This window comes from Equus asinus, chromosome 3, assembly GCF_041296235.1.
Source record: "Equus asinus isolate D_3611 breed Donkey chromosome 3, EquAss-T2T_v2, whole genome shotgun sequence".
NCBI lineage: Eukaryota > Metazoa > Chordata > Mammalia > Perissodactyla > Equidae > Equus > Equus asinus.
Window position 1 is genome coordinate 46,085,340 of NC_091792.1, and position 21,445 is coordinate 46,106,784.

General features: G+C 36.6%; 1 pseudogene; it reads right to left on the reverse strand.

Moving 5' to 3' along the window:
• Window positions 1-15,712: 15,712 nt before the first annotated feature.
• LOC106837767 (charged multivesicular body protein 4b pseudogene) lies at window positions 15,713-16,561 on the reverse strand (annotated as a pseudogene).
• Between the last annotated feature and the right edge of the window lie 4,884 nt (window positions 16,562-21,445).

A 21,445-nucleotide genomic window follows, 5' to 3' on the forward strand; every position in this document is an offset into this window, starting at 1 on the left:
TTGTCATTTCCCTGAGATTTTGGGACAGACATGAAGTAAATGTATAGGTCAGTTTTTCTTTACATTACTCTGTATATCACATCACCAAGACTTGTATATTTTTTCGTGTTTACCCCACACTTATTTTAAATGACCAACTGTGAGGAAAAAATTCATTTGTTTCTGCAGCCCTATATATTTTGAAATCTATTTTGTTCTTCCTCTTTTTCAAAAGATGTTTCTGACTTTGAAGTTCATGCTACCTGGAGATAAGAGGAGAGATGGCGAAAGAGAGGTGCTTAGAAGAAATGTTTGATATGTATGAGAGATTGTGTTTATCCAAGTGCTTAAGTAATAAAGTAGCATCCCTGTGTGTGACGTGAAAGTTGGCACAGCTATTTGGAGATTCATAGAGAGGCTTTCATATATTCCCTAGGCAGCCTTGGTAAGATTTACACAACACATTTTTAATGTTGATGTGAATCTTCCCAGTGGTGCCATCTCAGATTAGTAAATTGGAAACTGGAAGAGTGTCCTCCTGGACTGAGAACTATAAATCATATGGCAGAGTGTATCCCTCTCTTTACATGGATTTCTCCCATGGCCACTTTTTTAAAAAGCTCAGGCATGTTGATATATTTTCCAAAAGTTTATTCTACATGGAAAAGTTTTAATCATAAGAAAATCTGGCTTATTAATAGAATATATCTAGCTCTCAACCATGATTAGGTAGATTATTCAGGGGTTTTTTTGATCATCTAAATGGTCAGAGGTCCCCAAGACCACCTAGGTTCAGTGATTCACTAGAAGGGCTTATAAGACTCAGAATATAGCCATACTCCTGGTAAGATTTACTACAGCAAAAGACGACAAAGCAAAATCAGCAAAGAGAAAAGGTGCTGGGACAAAGTCAAGAAGAAACCAGGCATAAGCTTCCATGGATCCTCTCCCAGTGTAGTCACACAGAATGTGCTTAATTTCCCCAGCAATGAGTGTGGTGGAGGATCAGAATTGGCCACCCCAAAATGTGTCTCTTTGGTTAAGGATGAAAGCCTCTGAAACTTTGACCTCTTCCCTAACCGCCTAAAAGAATTTAAAATAGAAAGCCTGGCCCCAGGCCAGCACCATGGATAACTCTGGGTACTGGTAGACTGGGAGGGTCCTTGCTAAGCCCATTTTTATCAAAAGATCTCTTTTGGGTCCCATAGTCTGTAGAAGCCCAGCAAACACTTGTTTAACACACATTTACATTTCCATCTCCATGTAAATTGCCTCCCTCACCTTTGAAGCCCCAGACCACTACCCACAACATCCTCCTTTGTCTTTAGCTGCATATGATATTTAAGGTGGTGGCTTTGGCCATTCTGGAGAGTTACTCCTGATAAATAAATGACAAGCAATAGGATATATTGGAGTATATGAGGAAGCCATTTCAGTTAAAACTAATTCGGCCTGACCTTGTTTTTCCAAAAGGGCCTGACATGGCCTGTGGAGCATGCATTGTGTCTGCTAAATATTTGCTATGTCCCAAAGACAAGAATGATGCCCCTAAAGATAGGGATGTAACTTCCCCCCATATTGGCATTTCTTTAAGGGTAAGCATCTCTTTCTGAGAACTAAGGATTAATTACTGACCTGCTGTCCTCACTTTGTGACCACCGACCTGCTGACCAACCATCTATTGTGCCAGTAAAGCAATCTCGTGACTATTATAAAAGGGACATTCCTGTCATAAGTGATGTATGCTCTTTGTTCCAAGACAGTATATAAGCACTCCGTACATGCCACTTCTTTGGTGCCCTTCCTTCCTTGGGGAAGGCAGGCCATGGGCTAATCCTCAGATCTGGCTCATAATAAACCACCCCAATTTTGATTAATAGATGATTATGGATTATTTGCATTGACACTCCATTTTCCTGGCTTTCTCCTATGTATGCACGTTATAAAGTTTTGTTTGATTTTCTCCTGTTATTCTGTCTCCTGTCAATTTAATTCTCATGCCAGCCAGAAGTACCTAGAGGGTAGAGGAATTGTCTTACTCCTCTACAGTGGTGTCAACACGTGTAAAATGTTGTTTTCCAGAGAAGTCCCTTAGAGAGTCAGTGCCCAGGAACTTTCCTGAGGGCTGGTCATGTAGGTGCTCTCTGCCTAGCAAATACCAAAAATCTAGACTCCTAGAAGGAAATCAGGTATCCAGCATAGACCATGTTGTTTGTACAGTTTAGGCATCATAGTATGCCACCCTGATCTGTTAGAGAATGGTGGGAATGTTCTTGAAACCCAAGTTTTCAGATGTCAGCCAAAGGTCCATCTTGCAAACAGACTTTTCTAAGCATATGTAGCCACCTCAGCTCAAGCTTGCTAGTGAAGTCTTTACTGCATACATGGTCTCTTCCTCCCTGCTGTGTGGGTTATTAGTATTTTGTCCCATTTTATTAATCCTCCAAACAACAAACAGAGAAAAGTAGAAGAAGTTAGCCCATTTGTACTTGCATGAGTAACTCTTTTAAAGATTTAATAGACAAAGATGTTGGAAATATACATACATGTACATTTACTGTAGGCTACATAAAGTCTTGCTGCACTTTTTCCCACTCAACTCTTGCACATTTCATAAGAAAATGCAGAGTTTGCTTCATATGGTATACATTTTGTAATTTTATTGGATTACGTTGTTTGTTAGTTACTTTTGTTGCTGATTCAGTTTTTGATAATTAAACTTTTTATTTTGAGATAATTACAGATTCAAATGTGTAAGAAATAATGAAGAGAGATCTCATGTGCCCTTCACCCAGTTTCCCCCAATGGTAACATCTTGCATGACTATAGTATAATGGCACAACCAGGAAATGGACATTGGTACTATCTACAGAACTTCTTCAGATTTCATCAGTTTTACATGCATTCATTTGTGTGTGTGTGAGTGTATGTCTCTGTTGGTTCTATACAATTTTATCACATGTATAGATTCATATAACTACCATCATAATCCAGATAGAGAATAGTTCCATGTGTACAACAATTCCTTGCATTGTCCTTTTATTACTACATCTACCTTCCCCCTCCCCCCCAACTCTTCCATCCCACTCCCTGATCCCTGATAATCACTAATCTTTTCTCTATTTCTATAATTTTGTCATTTCAAGAATGTGTCTAAATGGAATCAAACATTGTGGAACCTTGGGATTGGAGTTTTTCACTCAGTTAATTCCCTTGAGATCTATTCAAGTGGCATGTATCAACACTGAGCAGTATTCCATGGTATGGATGTTCGTTCAACTATGGTTTAGCTATGTCTTGTTGAACTATTCACCCATTGGCAGACATTTGGGTAGTTACCAATTTTGACTATTACAAATAAAACTACTAGGAACATTTACAAGTTTTTCATGAGAATAAATTTTCATTTTTCTGCAATAAATGCCCAAGAGTAGTTGTACTGCTGGACTTTATGGTAACTGCATGATTATTTTTATAAGAAACTGACAAACTACTATCCAGAATGGCTGTACCATTTGACATTCCCACCACAAAAGTGTGAGAGATGTAGTTTTTCCACATCTTACAAACATCTATTGTTATCACTGTTTTTCAGCTCAGCCATTCTGATAGATGTGTGGTATTACCTCATTTTGGTTTTAATTTTAATTTCCCTAAAATCTAATACTTTGTTGAACATCTTTTCATGTGCTTATTTGCCATATGTAAATCCTCTTAGGTGAAATGTCTATTGCTCATAATTAAATTGTTTTATTATTGAGTTTTGAGAAGTCTTTCCATATTCTAGATACTAGTTTTCTGTCAGATGTTTGCAAATATTTTTTCCCAGTCTGTAGCTTGCCTTTTGTCTTTTCATTCTCTTAACAGGATGTTTCACAGAACAAAAGTTTTTAATTTTGATGTCCAATTTATCCATGTTTCCTTTCACGGATTGTGTTTTTGAGTCAAGTCTAAGAACTCTTTGCTTAGTCCCAGGTCCTAAAGATTTTCTCCTAGTATTTTTTTCTAAAAGTTTTATAGCTTTATATGTTATATCTTTAAACTGATTGCCTAGAGTGACAATTTTCAGCAAAAAACATCACCTCAGAATTTCTCTGTGAATGGTGACACACTAGATGCGTTTTGCCACTGTATAATTGTCAAGTTTGTGTGAACCCATCTTATGAATTCTATTCTAGGGCACAGAAGACTATTAATAATAAGTGAGAAGTAGTAGATTGGAAAAGTAATAAACTTTAAATATTTGTTAAACAATCATACCATGAGTTAAATTTTATCACATTTTTCGCCTCAACCTATTTTTTAATTTGACCTGAATAATTGAAACAATGATAAACAAAACATAGGAAAAATTATAGTGAAAAATAGTGTTCCTTTCTTTCTAGAAATTTGAAATCAAAAAATAATATTTTAGTGGCAGAAAGACCATTTCGTCTCGTAGAATTATATATTAAAAGCATTTTGAGAATGCTTATTCAGAGATGTCTGAGGAAAAAAAAATTCCTGTTCTCCTTCTAAATGAAAATATAGAATAACGCTGGGCCATCACAGTGGTTCTTCTCCAGGCTGCACTTTAGCTCCAACCTTGCTCAGCTTTAACAAGATCAAGTACAACGACAAACTCAGTTCCATGTGAATGTCTGATTCTGGATGTTTTCATTTTTACCAAATTTTGCTTGACACAGAAAGCCATACAGAAAATTTGGCTTTTAGCCAGCAACAGCTTTCTTTTCGTGCTTTCCACCTATTAGAGTACGATTCACTTCCTGGGAGCTAACCAAGGATTGGCTTTTTTTTTTTTTTTATCACTCTCAGAAGATAAATTTCCCCTTTTAAATTGCAGAAGTTGAAATTGCCGAAAAGGGTTTCCGTGCCTGTGGCTCTGGAGTCAGGGAATAGTTCCCTTCAAATGTATCAAACTGTTAAAAATGACCCCATTGCCTCTAGATGGCACACTACCATTATTTTTTCTTAGTTCATGGAAAGTCCCTGCTTTTTAGTCACCAGGTAGCACAGGTGCCTGTTCCCAGTTCCAAGAAACATTCAATTTTCAAATACTTTTTTATTGTTTTCTGTGTTCTGAAGTTACTTTGGACTTCTGATACTTTGTTTTGACTCACATTTATGTTAACATGCCTCAGTGTTCAGACCTTCTATGTCAATTATTTGCAAACACACCACTGTTTCCACCCTAATAAATTTTATATACACGTATATAGACACTCTGAAATCATTCACTGCCATTTATGTGCTGAATCTGCCTAATAGCATTACCCACATAAATAAAATGTAAGCATATAAACACCAAACAAGCTTATTTCATGGCATTTCTCAACTGAATGGTGTTACATAAGCAGAATATGAACTTTGTTTCTATATAAAGTGAATTTTTTATGCCATATATAATTTTGTTTTAACCTACCATTTGCCTGAGGGGGATATTAATTTGAATGTCAAAAACAATGACAGAAAGGCATTAACTCATATGTCCAGTAATCTCCTCATGCATAAATTCTTTAACAAAAAGTAAAGTGAAAGCTCTCTTTCAATTGGACCACAAGGCATTTAATATTTGCTTCTCAGTCATTTTTAAAATAAGTTTTGTTTCACAATAACATTTGAAGGAAGAGATCAATTTTGAATTATATTTTAACTACTATGGGATTTTAAGATAGAACTTCAATCCAATTTATGAATCAATTAGTGTGCTATCTTGAAATACTATTTTAGCTGATGAAAAATTTCAAGTTGGCTTATTTTTAGTAATTGTAACCAAGTCAGAATACATTAGAATACTGGCATCATGGCATAAGAAAATTTTTGGAAATCTCTCTCTTGCGACTTAGAATATTCTGTGAACCGAGAAGTTATGTAATTATTATATCTAGTAAACACATTTCAGTGAAGAAACTCCTCCTCCTGAGATTATATCAGTCACAGAAACAAGATGGAGAAAAGGTTTTCAGAGGTGCTTGATGCTGTTAGTCACTGGGCCACAAAGAGATTAAACTTGAGAATGATGATAAATGTGACAGGAATTTCTCACCCTTAAAATGCTCTTTATCATTGTTTCTAACCCTGAGATTCTATGAAATTCCCAATGATTCCCTGTGTTTCTCCCGAAAATTCCTGAGTACTGATTAGATCTGATATTTCTTGGAGGAAATAATTTAATTATGTATCATGTCTAACAGTCTCCTAATTTTAGTTTTTATAAAATTTATGCACTTGAGAAAATATATGCTAAGTATGTATCTCATAAAGAACTTGCAGCTAGAGTACATAAAGAACTCTGAAAACCCAGCAAGAAAAATACAAACAATTCAACCACAAAATGGCAACAGGACATGTCACTGAAGAAGATATATGATTGGCAAATCATCACATGAAAAAATGTTGAACATCAGTAAACATTAGGAAAATGAAAATTAAAACCACTACAAGACACCACAATATCCCTATCAGAATGGCTAAAGTGCAAAACAGGGACAGCCCCAAATGCTGATGGGGGTGTGGGGAAACTGGCTCACTCACAGCTTGCTGGTGGAAATGTAATATGGCACAGGCACTCTGGAAAATATTTTGGCAGTTTCTTATAAAAATAGACACATAATTGCCATATTACCTAACAATTGCTCTCTTGGACATTTATTCTAGGGAAATGAAAACCTATGTTCAAACAAACACCTGTACATGAATGTTTTAGCAGTTTTATTTGTAATGGCCAAATGTCTGTCTTTGGGTAAATGGTTAAACAAAGTGTGGTACACCCATGTCATGGAAAACTAGTTAACAATTAAAAGGAACAAACAATTGAGACCTGGATGAATAACCAGAGTTATGCTGGGTAAAATCATAAAAGGTTACATACTGAATGATTCTATTTATATAACATTCTTTTTTTTTCCTAAAGTTTGGCGCCTGAGCTAACAACAGTTGCCAATCTTAATTTTTTTGTTTTTCTGCTTTTTCTCCCAAAATCCCCCCAGTACATAGTTGCATATTTTAGTTGTGGGTCCTTCTAGTTGTGGCATGTGGGACGCCACCTCAGTGTGGCCTGAGAGTGTTGCCGTGTCCGCGCCCAGGATCTGAACCAGTGAAACCCTGGGCCTCGAAGTGGGCGAGCTTAACCACTCAGCCACGGAGCAGGCCCCATATAGCATTCTTGATATAAGAAAATTACACAGATGGAAAACATTGTTGCCATAGGGGATTAGGAATTGGGGAATGGGTGTGGTTTTACAAGAACAGCACAAATGAGCCTTGTGGCGACAGCACTGTTCTATAGCCTGATTGTGGTGGTTATTACATGAATCTACACATATGATATACTACATAGAAACACATGCACACTACACACACAAACAGGCAGACATGCAAAACTGGTGAAATCTGAATAAATTCTGTAGATTGTATCATGGTCAATTTCCTGATTGTGATTTTTTTTTTTTTGAGGAAGATTAGCTCTGAGCTAACACCAGTGCCCATCTTCCTCTACTTTATATGTGGGATGCCTGCCACAGCATGGCTTGACAAGCGGTGTGTAGGGCGGTGTGTAGGACGGTGCCTGGATCCAAACTGATGAACCCAGGCTTCAGAAGCAGAGCAGCGAACTTAACCACTCCGCCACTGGGCCGGCCCCTTGCTGTGATATTTTACTATAGTTATGTAGGATGTCATAAAAGGATGCTGGGTAAAAAAGATTGCAAAGAATCTCTCTGAACGTTTTTTTTTTTTTTTTTTAAAGATTTTATTTTTTCCTTTTTCTCCCCAAAGCCCCCCGGTACATAGTTGTATATTCTTCGTTGTGTGTCCATCTAGTTGTGGCATGTGGGACGCTGCCTCAGCGTGGTCTGATGAGCAGTGTCATGTCCGCGCCCAGGATTCGAACCAACGAAACACTGGGCCGCCTGCAGCGGAGCGTGCGAACTTAACCGCTGGGCCACGGGGCCAGCCCCTCTGAACATTTTTTTTTTTTTCAACTTCCTAGGAATATATAATTATTTCAAAACAAAAAGTTAAAAAACTGATGTCGTTATTTCTCCCAGAGATTAAACTAATTTCTATTTTGAGGCTATGGTTACTATTATAATTATTTAAGTTTGATTATAAAAAAGACACAATTATTAGATACAAAAGTGTTAAAGGCAAAAAATGTTTTGTTTAAATAATTGTCATCAAAAATCTGTATTCCTCTCAAGCTTTTTAATGTGTCAGATATTCCATGACTATTTTAACTTAATGGTTTCTTAGAATTCTGTTTTCCTTGTCATATATGAGGTGTAGCCTGTAATTTTTTTCTTCTCCCTTTGATCTTGATCGTGTTATTCAGCTACTGTTCCTAAGAAACCTCAAAATAGTATGAATCAAAAATGAAGCAATATAGTACGTGACAACTTGCATATAGACTTCTATGATCCTGGCAGAATTCTTAATATGTTCTTTGTGAAAAGGTTAACTTTATTTCAAAATAAATTTCTTATATAGTATACCATTGATATTACCAGAAATTTCCTAAACAATTTTCTAACAAAATAAAAATGGTTTACCTCAAAAAAAAATCTGATTCTCTAAGACAGACTTTGAGTCCCAGTGTCATGGCAACAGTGAAATTGTGGCTTAAAAAAATGATCATTTATTTTAAGAAAGCATTAAGCTTCAAATTCTTGGCTCTTATGTGATTCTAGAGTGAATTGCCTTTGAGGCTGGACGTCCTGAATTAAGGATATATTTCTGGGCCAAATTCACCAGTTTGGAAGCAATTTAAAATCTTTGCCCCGTTAATAGAACTCTGTAGGTTTTCTCAGCTTTCATGTAAATCTTTCTATCCTTTGTGTCTTTCTACCCTGGAGAGGCTTTGGGCTGAGCTTTCCAAACTTTCTGACAAACAGTTGCTCTGTTAAGAGGTCTGATCTTCCTGCTCAGAGTATGAGCTACTGAATATGTGACCCAGAGTTGAGCAGTCAGAATTACACCAGAGTGGCATTTCTTAAGCATCTTCCGGAGTGTGCGCGTGGAGGAGGGAGGAAGGTTGGGCTGGACTGTTTGGTAGAGAGAATAAAATGGTTAAGAAATGTATCAAAATGAGAAGAATATTTTTTCAGTGTTGCATATCATACCGTGGATTGGGCCAGACACTGAATTTTCTCCACGTTAATGTAGAAAAAAATCTATCACTGAAAAGTCTTAAACACTATGGTAAGAGTATTGGGTTTAGAATCAGGAGATCTCCAGTTAACAGTACTGACTTTCTAATGTTCCAGCCTCATGATCTTGAATGGGTTAACCTTGTGTTCTTTAATACTCTCATGTGTAAAGTGAGGGTTGTAACACCATCCTAAAATGACTTTCATGAGGATTAAATAAGTTATGTGAAATAAATTTTCCAAATGTTAAGGTCTATTTAAACATGAGATGTTACCGCTCTTTAGCAATCACTATAATTTAGCTAATGTATGTAAATTTACATATGTAATGTGTATGTGAGTGTACTGTGCATGTATGTAAATTTGCTTCATGAAAACTGAGAACAATATACATTTTTACACCACTATATATCCAGAGCCCAGCACATAGAACCACTAAAATATTTATTGAATGAATGAATGAATGAGCTTCAAAAAAAAAAAAAAAAAGAATGCTCAAATCTAAAGAATCCTTTTATTATAATTTAATTGGTACCAGCATAAGAATAAGAAACTTTTAGAGCAGGAACTAAATTAAAGCACCTCCTAAGTGAAATCAAATAATGTGAGAAATGATGGTAAATGTTTTTTAACAGTTTCACTTTACTGGCACTGGCATAGCTATGAGCATCAATCATGACATTCTTCTGCTCATAAACCTTAAGTAACTCCAATTGCTTAGAAAATAAAATCCAATTCTTGTCTGGCACTAATGTTTTCAAATTTATTTTTCCATATTACCATTCTTGTCTCTTTTGGATATATCCTATATATTGCTCAACTATGCTTCTCTCCCTCCTCTCTTGCCTCCTTGTCTGTGTCCAGGCTTTATCCTCATTTTAGAATGCCCTTCAATTTATTTCTATAGAATCAGATCCCACTCATCAGTCAAGTTCTGTTTCTAAGGCCACTGTCTCCATGAAGCCTATGCAGATAGCCTCAGTTGAGGTAATCCTTCCTGCCTAAATATCCACTTTATGTTTGCCCTCTTGAAGCCCTTGTCGCTTCCTAGTCTAGATGGTAAATGTTTTGACAGTAGGTTCCATGTCTGATTTACCTTCGTATTGCCAAGATTACCTATATTATAAATACACATGAATTAGTTGTCTATTGAAGAAGTTGAATGCATATGCATTTTAAATGCTTCTGTTTGTAAGTGACTTGCATTTATCAGTAATTATTATTTACCATAGGGAATATACAGATGTCCATGATTTTGACATACTCATCATTATTTGGTTAATTGGTTTTGGCAAAAGTGCAATGTAATTCTATTGGGAAGTGATAGTCTTTTCAACAAATGGTGCTGGAACAATTGGAAACTATGTGCAAAGAAAAAGAAACAAAGAAAAAAGGTAATTTAGATTCTTTCCTTAGCCAATAACAAAAATTAACCTATAATGGATCATATACTTAAATGTGAGCACTAAAAATGTAAAACACAAGAGAAAAATCTTTGCGATCTTGAGTTATGCAAAGAGATATTAGATATAATGACATCAAAAAGATGATCCATAAAAGAAAAAAGAAGATAAATTGGATTTCATCTAAATTAAAAATTAAAGTTTTGCTCCTAAAAAAGATACTAAGAAAGTAGAAAAGACAAGCCAGAGAATTCAAGAAAACATATGTGAATCATATATCTAATAAAGGACTTGTATCCAGAAAATATTAAAAACTTACAACTCAAGAAGGCGGCAAGCAACCCAGGTGAAATATGGGCACAAGATTTGAATAGTCATTTTGAGATACGGGTAGCAAAAAAGCATATGGAAATATGCTCAACATTGTTGGTCACTAGAAAAATGAAAGTTAAAGCCACAATGAGATATCCACCACACTCTAGAATGGCAAAAATTAAAAAGACAGAGAATACCAAGTATTGTAAAGAATGCAGAAAAACTAGAATCTCAATACATTGTTTGTGGGAATGTAATACGGTAGAGCTACTTTGGAGAGCAGTTTTATGATGTCTTAAAAATGTTAATCGTACACTTGCCATGTTACCTAGCATTTCGCTTCTAGGTATTTATCTAACAGAAATGAAAACAAATATGTACACAAAGACTTCTGTGTGATTGTTGATAGTAGCGTTGCTCGTAACAGCTCCAAATTGAAAACAAACCCACTGTCCATATCGAATTGATGAACACATAAACAAAATGAGGCAGATCCTTACAATGGAATATTATTTAATAATTAAAAGGAACAATATATTGATGCATGTAATAACATTTGTGAACCTCAAAAACATCCTAAGTGAAAAAATACATATCAAATGGTTCAATATTTATGAATTTCCTAAATAAGATGAAACTATAGAGATGGAAAGAAGATCAATGTTTCCTGGTTCTAGAAGTGGAGATTGCCTACAAATGAACATGCTAGAACTTTTTGGGGGTGATGGAAATGTTTTAAGGCTGAATTGGACTGTTGTTTGTAAAACTACATCTATGTACTAAAACTTACTCACCGGCACAACGACAATGGGAGAATTTTTATTATTTGTAAGTTATACTTGGTAAAGCCGGAGAGAGAGTGAGACAGATCTTATATTATCCTCATGTTATGTATGAAGAAATGGAATCATAGAACTTTAAGGAACTTGCCAAAAATCACACAACTAACAAGGGCTGCAGCTACTCCCGGGCATCCTTAACCATCATGTTACACTGCTCTTCTTGAAAATCAGAACAATTGCATCTCCTACTAATGTGATGCCTCAATGCCTGCCTAAGGGTTATTTTAGGAAGACAAAATTGTTAGTGAGGGAGTCATGAATTTTAAAATATGGATGCATGTAGAAGAAGGACTACTCTAGTTAAAGTTTACTCTCACTACCTTTGTACACATTTTGATCTGTATGGTAACATTTCCCCTTTTTCGCTCCATTAGGCTGGATGAAGTCTAAGCTTACTTTTTGTAAGCAAGCTGTTAGTTGAAGGCCTTCTTGTTATTCAAGAGCTAAGTAAATTAACTTGACACCTTCCTCCAAGTTTCATGGCTTTTTCAAGATTTCTGTTAATTTCCAGCAGACTTACATTCTTAGGATCACCTTGTCCTGTCTCTCTTCTACCCATGAGAAATTCAGCTCTCTTTTAGATTTTCCACAAAAATAGCATTCATTCAAAGCATTTTGAGTGCAGGAGATTTACTGAATATGTTTTGAGATAGTGTTTATATGCTATAGAGAAAATAAGTTTAAATGGAATGGCAAACATGACTAGTTATGGATTTCCATGAAAGTAATGAGGCTGAAGTTTCATTGGGCCCTACTTGTGCATGTTTCTTCCAAAGATCCTAATTTGAAATTTGGGGTTCTCTTTTTCTCAATGAGGACCACCAAAACATAAGGTCAACCCTACCAAACTTAGCTCTGCTTCTGCGCATCGTTATTAGTTAATTTCTTTCAGCTGTTCTTCACCATGGTGTTTTCTTAGCCCTTACTCCCAAGTTTTTCTCATCTCTCCATCTCTAAATTCCTTCTCTCCTTCCTAATTTCTTATTTTTTCTCTCTGAACAAAAGTCTTCTACTCGTCTTATCTGGATGAATTTAGTTCTCTTCTCTAATGTTTTGGAGCTCCAAGTGGACTTTGTCCCAAGTAGGCTGTTTTTCACAAGGGCAGATCCCACAAGAAAAGGAATTCTCATCCCAATTCTTAAGTTAAAAAAATTTCTTCACCTCTTCCCATAGATTTTACCTCCATTCCCTTTTACCATTGATTACAGACTCTCCAATTTATTTCTATGAAAATATCTGTCTTTTATCCAAAAAGGTCTGTCTTATGAAAAGGGTATAAGCATCTGTTGCTGTATTCTAATTTTAATCTACTTTTTTGCCTTTTTAAGTGAAAACTATTATTTTATATCAATTCTCTTTTTTATAATTCCAAATTCCTTTTGGTACTCATGGATGGATGTTTAAAGTACTATTTCCATTTCTTCCCCGATTGTATTCACATATGAATCACTTCTTACAGTCTAAGCTCCTGAACTGTTTTCCTCTAGTCTATGTTACAAGGATAGGCTAAAATGAGTTCTCTCAATCTTTTTTTGGATCACATAGACCACTTTTAGAATGTGATGAAAGTTATGTTCTTAAATATATACATACATAACTTTTTTTCTACAATATCAGGGGCTTTACCTACTCTTTGAAGCCCACCCATGAACTCTCAGGCCCATAGATATCATGTTAAATATCCTTGTAGCACAATTACTATAATCTAGAAGATGTAGCAATATGTAATGAATCATTTGGAAAATTTATTTTTATCCTCCGTAGTTTGTTTTGTTGCTACATTCTTTGAGATCTTTTTGAGGAGATATTCTACATAAATGCAGAGTGTTGGATTACTACATTCTTCCTATTTTGTAGAGAGGAGACTATGTAGTTGGTTGAAGTCTCCTACAAGTTTTTTTTTTTTTTATTGCAGAACAAAGTGACTCTTTTAAAACACATTAAGGGTTGAAAAAGTCATTAGGATGTGACTGTGGATATCTCAGGAATTGATGTACTACAATTGGAGCTGTTATATTAACAAAAGTGAGATTATCATAGAAATGAATCATATAGTCATAAACTTGTAACACACAGTGGGATCCATTAGTATGTCAGTGGAAATAATGTGATGTTATCAAAGAAAATGGGTTTTGTCTTAACGGACAGGAAGTATGAGTAGAACATATAGCTGAATCTTAGAAAACTCTAAAAGGATTTAAAAGCTAAAACTATGTCTATATCTTAAAAGTCCTTAAAAATAGATTCTACCATTGAAGATCATTACATTGAGATAATGATATTATTTATTATATCAGCTAATAAAGGCAGAGATTAATTACTGTGAAGATTGTTAATTTCTACCTAACATTTAATATGTGCAGAATTTCTGCTGATATATAGACATGTCTTTTCTGCCTGCATCCATCTTGGCAGCCTAAGAATCTGATATAAATTCCTTTCTCTGAAAGCCATTTAAGTTCCCTATTTAGCAAAGTGGCTTTGGGAATAGAAGTTGGGGATAGAATCAAGATATTCAAAGTTCACCTTTTATTTCCTGTGATTCCAAGTAGAGTGAAATTGTAACATGCCTTATACATTAAAAAAAAATGAGTAGAATTTCTTAAGATGAATGAGTAGCAATTAGTTACTCTTGAAGTTGGAGCCCTACTTGACTAGGTTCAGTGTGAGTGCTGTGATAGAAATGAGGGGTTACTGACCCTCATGAGAGAAACCTGGAGTGATGTTCCAGTAAATTTTTGATCTAAAGATCTCTGAGAAGTCTCAGCCAGCTAAGTATTATTTGGAGTTTATGATTTTACCTTATTATCATCTTGGAATTGACTCAGATCTCGAACTGAAGGAAATCTTACATTTTAATCTGGAAATAATATCTTCATACGATTTCATACTGTACTCCAGAAAACGGAAAAGGCTATACAAGGAAAATATTTTCAATGTTTAATCAATCACGTATGTGAAACATTGAAAATTACTTAAAGTAACAGTATATAATCTGTTCATTCAAAAACTTGGGAACTCATAAACTAACACTAATGACTGTAGGAGAAAATTTTCATGTATGAATACAATTATGATTTCTAGAAATAAAAGCAGAATGCATCATAAGATGATCAATTAATATTTATTAAATTGGTACACTCATGAATAAGGCAAGGAAAGCCTCCTCTGACTCCACAAGACAAACATCTAAATAGATATTTTCAATATGTATGATAGATGCTAAATGATAGGGAATATAGAAGTGGACGGGGTACTAATACTTTGGCAGGGTAGTTTCGTCTAGGAAATCCTCAAATTGCTACTAGCTTGTCTTCCATCATATCTCGATACAAATCACAGTGCCTTGAACATTCAGATGTTTAACAAATACTTATTAAATGAATAATTACGACATCATGCCTGTCCTCTATAAGCTAACATTCTAGCTGGGGAGATAGACATGTAAAGATGTCTTCATTAAATGCTTGTTATAAGAATAATGTTCATGACCATTTAGTGGATATTTCCTTTGTGGTAGAAACTATGTCAGGTGTTTTACGTCTATTATTTCTAATTTTTTAAACAATTGTGAAAGATCATTATAAACTAGTAGCCGATTTTTATATAATACATACTACGTCCCAGTTTTTCTTTTTTCTTTTGTTGAGAGAGGGTGAGTTAGGAGGAAGAGAGAAAGGTGTGAGACTCTTTTTCAGGTAAAGGGTATACCCTGAAGCAAAGGCATACAGATTTAAGAGTGAATGGTTTGTTCAGGCACTGAGGTCCTTATTCACTTTACTTCAATGGTCAAATAATTTGTAACAGATATTTGGAATTCAGTTTTACACTGCACCAATCGCCCCTCTGACCTTCATGTGACATGAGTCATTACTTTCCATGAAAGGTGAATTTTTTTTTTTTTGGATTTGCAAATACAATTTTACAGAAATTCAACATTATAAACAGCAGGTAACTCCCACCCCGCCTGCCCCCTTCGCCCCTCCCCCAGCCCCCCTCCCCTCTCCCACCTGCCCATACAGCTGGGTGCAGACCATGCTATGCAGAGAGTGAGCAGTGATGCGGCCCTGCTGCTTTGGAGGGAGATTCGAGAGCGATGGAACCTGCCTGCACCACGTCCTGCCTGCCCTGCATAAGCACACTCCTGCCCGCTGAGCAGGCCACCAGAGTCTGTCTGGCCCCAGCCCGCGCTGGACCAGTTAAATGGATCCAACCCAGTTCTCCAATTCCTTCATGTCGTCGTCTTCCTCTTCCTTCTTCTTGGTGGGTTTTGATGGTAGGCTTAACGGAAGGAACGTTTGGTAGAGGGACTGTTTCGGGTCCACTGATTTCCAGCAAATTCTTGTCTGGTTCCTCCTGTTCTAGTTCTTCTAATTCGGCCATGAGTTCGTCCTCATCAAACCCTTCTCCAAACCCTACAGGTTTTGAAATAGCTGTTGAAATCTCCTCTGCAAGTTTTTGCTGGTTAGCAATCTCCTGCACTAACTCATCAACTTTATCGATGTCCATGTTGTCGTGGGCAGCCTTCATGGCCTTGGAGGCATAGCCCATGCTCTTGAGCACGTCGGTGTTGGTGTTGGCATTCTTCAGGGCCTCTCGCTGGAACTCGATGATTGATAGTGTGCCGTCGATCTGCGCCAGCTGCTTCTCATACCTCTTCTTGCGTTTCAGCGCCTGGAGGGCCGCGCGCTTGTTTTTGGTGCCGTGCTTCTTGGCGGCCGTCAGTTCCTGTTCGATCTTCTTCTCCCGGAATTCCTGCTTCTTACTTAGCATCTTCTCCGTGTCCCGCAGCCGCTGGATGGCCTCCTGGCGGGGTCGGGCCGCCCTTGCCGGCCTTACCCCTTCCCGCCCCGACCAGCTTCCCGAACACCGACATGGTTGCTGCTAGCCGCGCTGGCCTGCCCGTCGCTCCCTGCTGCCGCGGGCCTCTCCACCGCCTCCGCCCCGCCGCTGGGCTCGGCCGCGCCGAAAGGTGAATTTTTTAATGTTGGATGAAATCTTGCTCTTCCTCTAGTATATGTTGTTGTATACCGTGATCTTGGCTTCATTACGGCCAGAGGGGAGAAGGTCATGATTCCCTCTCTGTCATGCCAGGGAAAGTATGAATGTGACATCAGTGAGATTCACAGAGGAAGAAGGAATTATACCATACTGAATCTTAAAATTCTTACAAAATATTCTTTTACACTGTTGAAGGCTCAGTCTCCTGGACATTGGTGAAGAGCTGCTGAAATCGCTCTTGGTCTGTCTTCCGTGTTCCCCACCGCTGCTTTTATATTAGAATAATGTAAAGAAAGAGAACAAGCATGTGATCCCAGCTGCTAAAAAAGCCACTTTTTGTTTCTCTGTTTTCAAAATATGGCAAAAATGATTTAAGCAAATTATTAGTCACGTTAGTGCGAGGATATGACAAATTATACATGAAAGTGAGAAACCCCTCTAGGAGAGGCTTATAATAAAATTGTCAACACTCTCTTTAAGAGGCCCAGTGGGAGGCAGCTATAGTCTCTAAGATCACTCACCTCAGATGGTCTTTTTTCTCCTTTATTGAAGAACTAACATCAACCACAGGTGGTAAGAGGGAGCCAATTAAGTTCCCACTTTCAAAATTAATAGCGTTTTGCAGTCTGACAGTTTCATAGTCTTGGTCTATGTGTTAACTCTTAGGCCACTGCTACTTTCTCTTTTTCACCAGGGGATACATTAAATTCAGCAGCCAGAGCTGACGAGTGAGCCCTTTCATCTCCTAAAGAGCTGCCACCTCCGTAATCACCAGCATCGCCCTGTGCACGCAGTGATTGTCTCCCTAGAACCACCCCCACCAGCACTTCCTGCACCGGCCTCTGGCTTCCGGGTGTGGACACAGGTGTCCGTGGGACATCCAGTGGGAGTGCCAAAGGGGACAGAGACTATCTTAAGATCATGTGTTTCTTGCTTGAGATTCCTGAGATGGAAAGTATAAATACAACATTTAATTAGCTGCATTATCTCCTACCACCTGAAGCCATTTTGATTAATAAGATTGAGAGATTTATATATAACTCAAAATTTACATTATAATTAGTCTTCATATTTGTCACATAGGTCCTTACCCCTATTTTCTTCAGACTTTTTTTTATTGTTGTTGTTGTTAACATATACCCATCATTTTAAGCCATGTCTTCACCAGCAGAAGTTTGGATGACATCAATAATCTTTTATCTCGTAGCATTCCCGACACCTCTACCTCCATTTCCACTTCTATTCCATCTTGTACATTTGTAGAAGATTAACATTTATCTTATATTTTATGTTTGAGAACTTAAAATTCTTTTCATATTTCTACTACATTAAATCTAACTTAATTCGGGGAGTAGATAGCCGTGTATCAAGAGGTAAAAGTCCTTTATATGGCTTTAAGGACCTACTTATTCAGTTTTATTCTCCTTTCCTTAAGTATCACTATATTTCCTTCAATTAGGAAATATACTTTGACCACTGCCAGACCCAACTCTATCTTTCCTGATAAATCTTTTCTGACAAACTGCCGTTGTTTGTGGACAATAATTTCATATTCTAAGATGATGTCAAAGAACAAGTTTTCATCTGTAATTTGAAAAATTTCTTCACATTTTGCATTCTACTTCATAATATGTTTGTGTTCACTTAAAAACAACATTTTAAGTCATTTGTTGTTGAATCAAGTCCTAGACAATTCACCATATTTACTTTGTGGACTTTTGAGGACTCTAACATATTCCCTAGTGTTATTTCATGCAACACAGTCTTCAGTTTGAGAAGCTGTTCTTTATCTTGTGCTTTCCAGCCTTCCTGCTTAGGCAAATCCAGCCAATTTCGTCTCCCTGTTCTTCTCTGAAGCTTCCTGGTGTCCTTCAGGCTCTACAAGTCTTCCCCGTTTTTAGCTTTAGAATATGAAATGCTGCACCATGAATTTATTGGGCATCTGATTTGAAAAAAGACAGAACCCAATTATTTACTGTCTTCAATATTCCATCTGGTTAATCATGTTTTCCCAGTTAGACTGTAAATTCCTTGAAGGTGGAGGCTGTATCTTACACTGAATGAACATCGACAATAACATTTAATCCTTGTCTGAGTACGATGTAGGTTCTCAATAAATCTCTTTTGAATGAATAAGTGCTTGGTTGTGGATGATTTCTCAATTACTCGTAAGAGAGTAAAAAGTGTGAAAATCATTGATACTCTGTTTTGATAGTTGGACTGTCTTTTTTAAAAAAAGTTACTGTGGTTATTATGGGCAGAGTGACCTTTTTGTCAGAAGAGAGATAAACTGTGCTTTCATTTTAATTTTTCTGGTTTTATTTAATTTCTTTTTCACGTGTTAAAAGTTCTTACTGATGACAGTCTCTTAAATAAATCATTAGAGTGAGGGGCAAAATTTAGTGCAAGGATAGTCTTAGTAATTTTCACTCTGACTCTCAATGATTATTATTTTTTCTGAATCGAAGTTATGCTTGTGGTCTTACCACACCGTTTAATAGTTGGCTACGTGCTGTTTTTTCCTCTAATAATTTTTTATACAGAATTAGTCTACTTCATAAGGACAGAACCTGTTCTTCCAAACACTTGTGCACCCTGCTGTGCTGGGGACTCTAAATACTTGACTGATTGATGTCCACTCGAGTTTAGACACAACTGAGAAATGAATAATATACCTACAGAGGAAAGTGCCAGAAGGCTAATCTCTTATTTTGTATTCAATTTGCATTTTGTAATAATATTATGACCTTGTATGTGAATATGTTTGCCTTTTCAAATGCTTTCAAATTGTAATCTTATTTTATCCTCTTTGGTATTTTATCTCACTGGTTCCTAACCTTTTATGATAACAGTGCCTCTAGTTGATTTTATAAGCTACACATGACACTTGTAATTCAGTTTCTGTTATCCTTGTCAGAGCAGTTTTAAATAATCCTTTTATAGAAGATTTTTGCTTTTGAAAATTAAACACCATTTTCCCCAATTTTATAGTTTAGAAGGTTTTCTGAAGGCTTTTAAATATTCTTATCATTCTATAAATTTTCGCAGTACATGCAGTGATGTGTTGTAACCCACAAGGTTTATACATAACCATCATTGGGGATCACTCAACTTGTTGTACTAATACAAAGTCATCATCGGAAGAAATACATTTATCTGTCTATCTATCTATCTATCTATCTATCTATCTATCTATCATCTGACTATCTCTCCTGTCCTATGGTTCCCAGGGTCAAGAGTTGGATAGATATCATCCTTGCTTATCAGTGCCCCTTTCATATCATTTTCCCCCTTCCTCATTCAAAAATCTTAGATTCTTTGAGGTACGTACCACTCACTATCCACAACTTCTACCAAACTCCTGAGCACTTTCTCTCATTCACTGAAAAATTTAGCTCTCAGCTCATTATTTCTTCCTCTCTACTCCTATTACAGTCATTATTCACGGTCAATTCAACTTTCACAGGGATGACGCATCCAACACCCTAGCCTTCTAAATCATAAATCTTCTCATTTCTAAAAATCTGTTTTCTACCTACCTCGGCCATCCGCTGCGGGGTCATACATATGTCAGACCTTGCCACGTTAGTAATTACGTCGGCTCCTGTTCTTCCGATTCGTTTACTCTAGTACTTCCCAATTTCAAAAATCTTTTAATCTAATCAAAACCTCGTGTTCATTTTCACTTTCCATCCGTCTTGTCTTCTCTTCGCTTCCTTCGTATCCATCAGAGAGTCCGCGACTTGTTTGAGTGGCTTCTGTGACAATCTCAAACTCTGTGTCTCCTTCTTCCTCTATTTCTTCAACTGCCAAATCCCAAATTTGCTTTATACCCATCTATTTTCCTTCTCTGTGGCTACCCTGAAGAAGCTGAGTACTTTTAAAAAATAAGAATCACACAATGCTGTATGATCTTTACAACAGTATTTCATATATTTTTATTTGAAATTGTGTGCTATCATTATTTCTATGAGTAAAATTTATAATAAACTTACATTTGAGTGTATTTGTATATCCTTTTTCCTGGAAGGTTTAACAAATGTTAAGCATTTGCCAACACATTACTGCTAGTATATACATCGTAGGTAGTATATCTGGAAAATCTCTTGATAGAGCCCTCCTCCTATCATCACTCCCCGAGTCTTCTCCATTCCTGTAAATGATATAATCATTCAATTTGTGGGAAAATCCTAAAATCTAGTGGTCATGCCTGGTTACCTGTTTTTATTGTCTTCTACGTCCAAACAATCAAGTCCTGTCATCTCTACTTAAAATATAAATTACTGTCCACTTCTATTGCCATCATCTTAATCCAGGGCACCCTTATTCATTATCTTGACTATTGGAAAATTCTCTAAATTAGACTACATTTTTCCAGTTCTCCACTCACCCATACAGTGATTTTCCTAAATATAAATCAGATCATGTCACTTCCTTGCTTAAAATACTTTGATAACTTCTCATTGCATGCCTTACTCAGTCAGATGCTATTGGGTCACAAGACTTTTTTTCTTGATTACAGTATAATAGTAATGATATGAAAAGTATTTCCTTTGAAGACTATTAATACACAAAGGTATGCAGGAAACATCATTAAGCAATACAGTCCTGCTGATGTCTCTCTCTAAAAAAGGGTGGGATGCTGCCAAGTCTAAATTAAATATTGGAATTCACAAATTTACTGCTTTTCTATTGCTTGGGTTTGTAGTTTCAGTTGCATTCAATCACAACAGGAAATGCTCCTCAAGTTTTTTCTTGG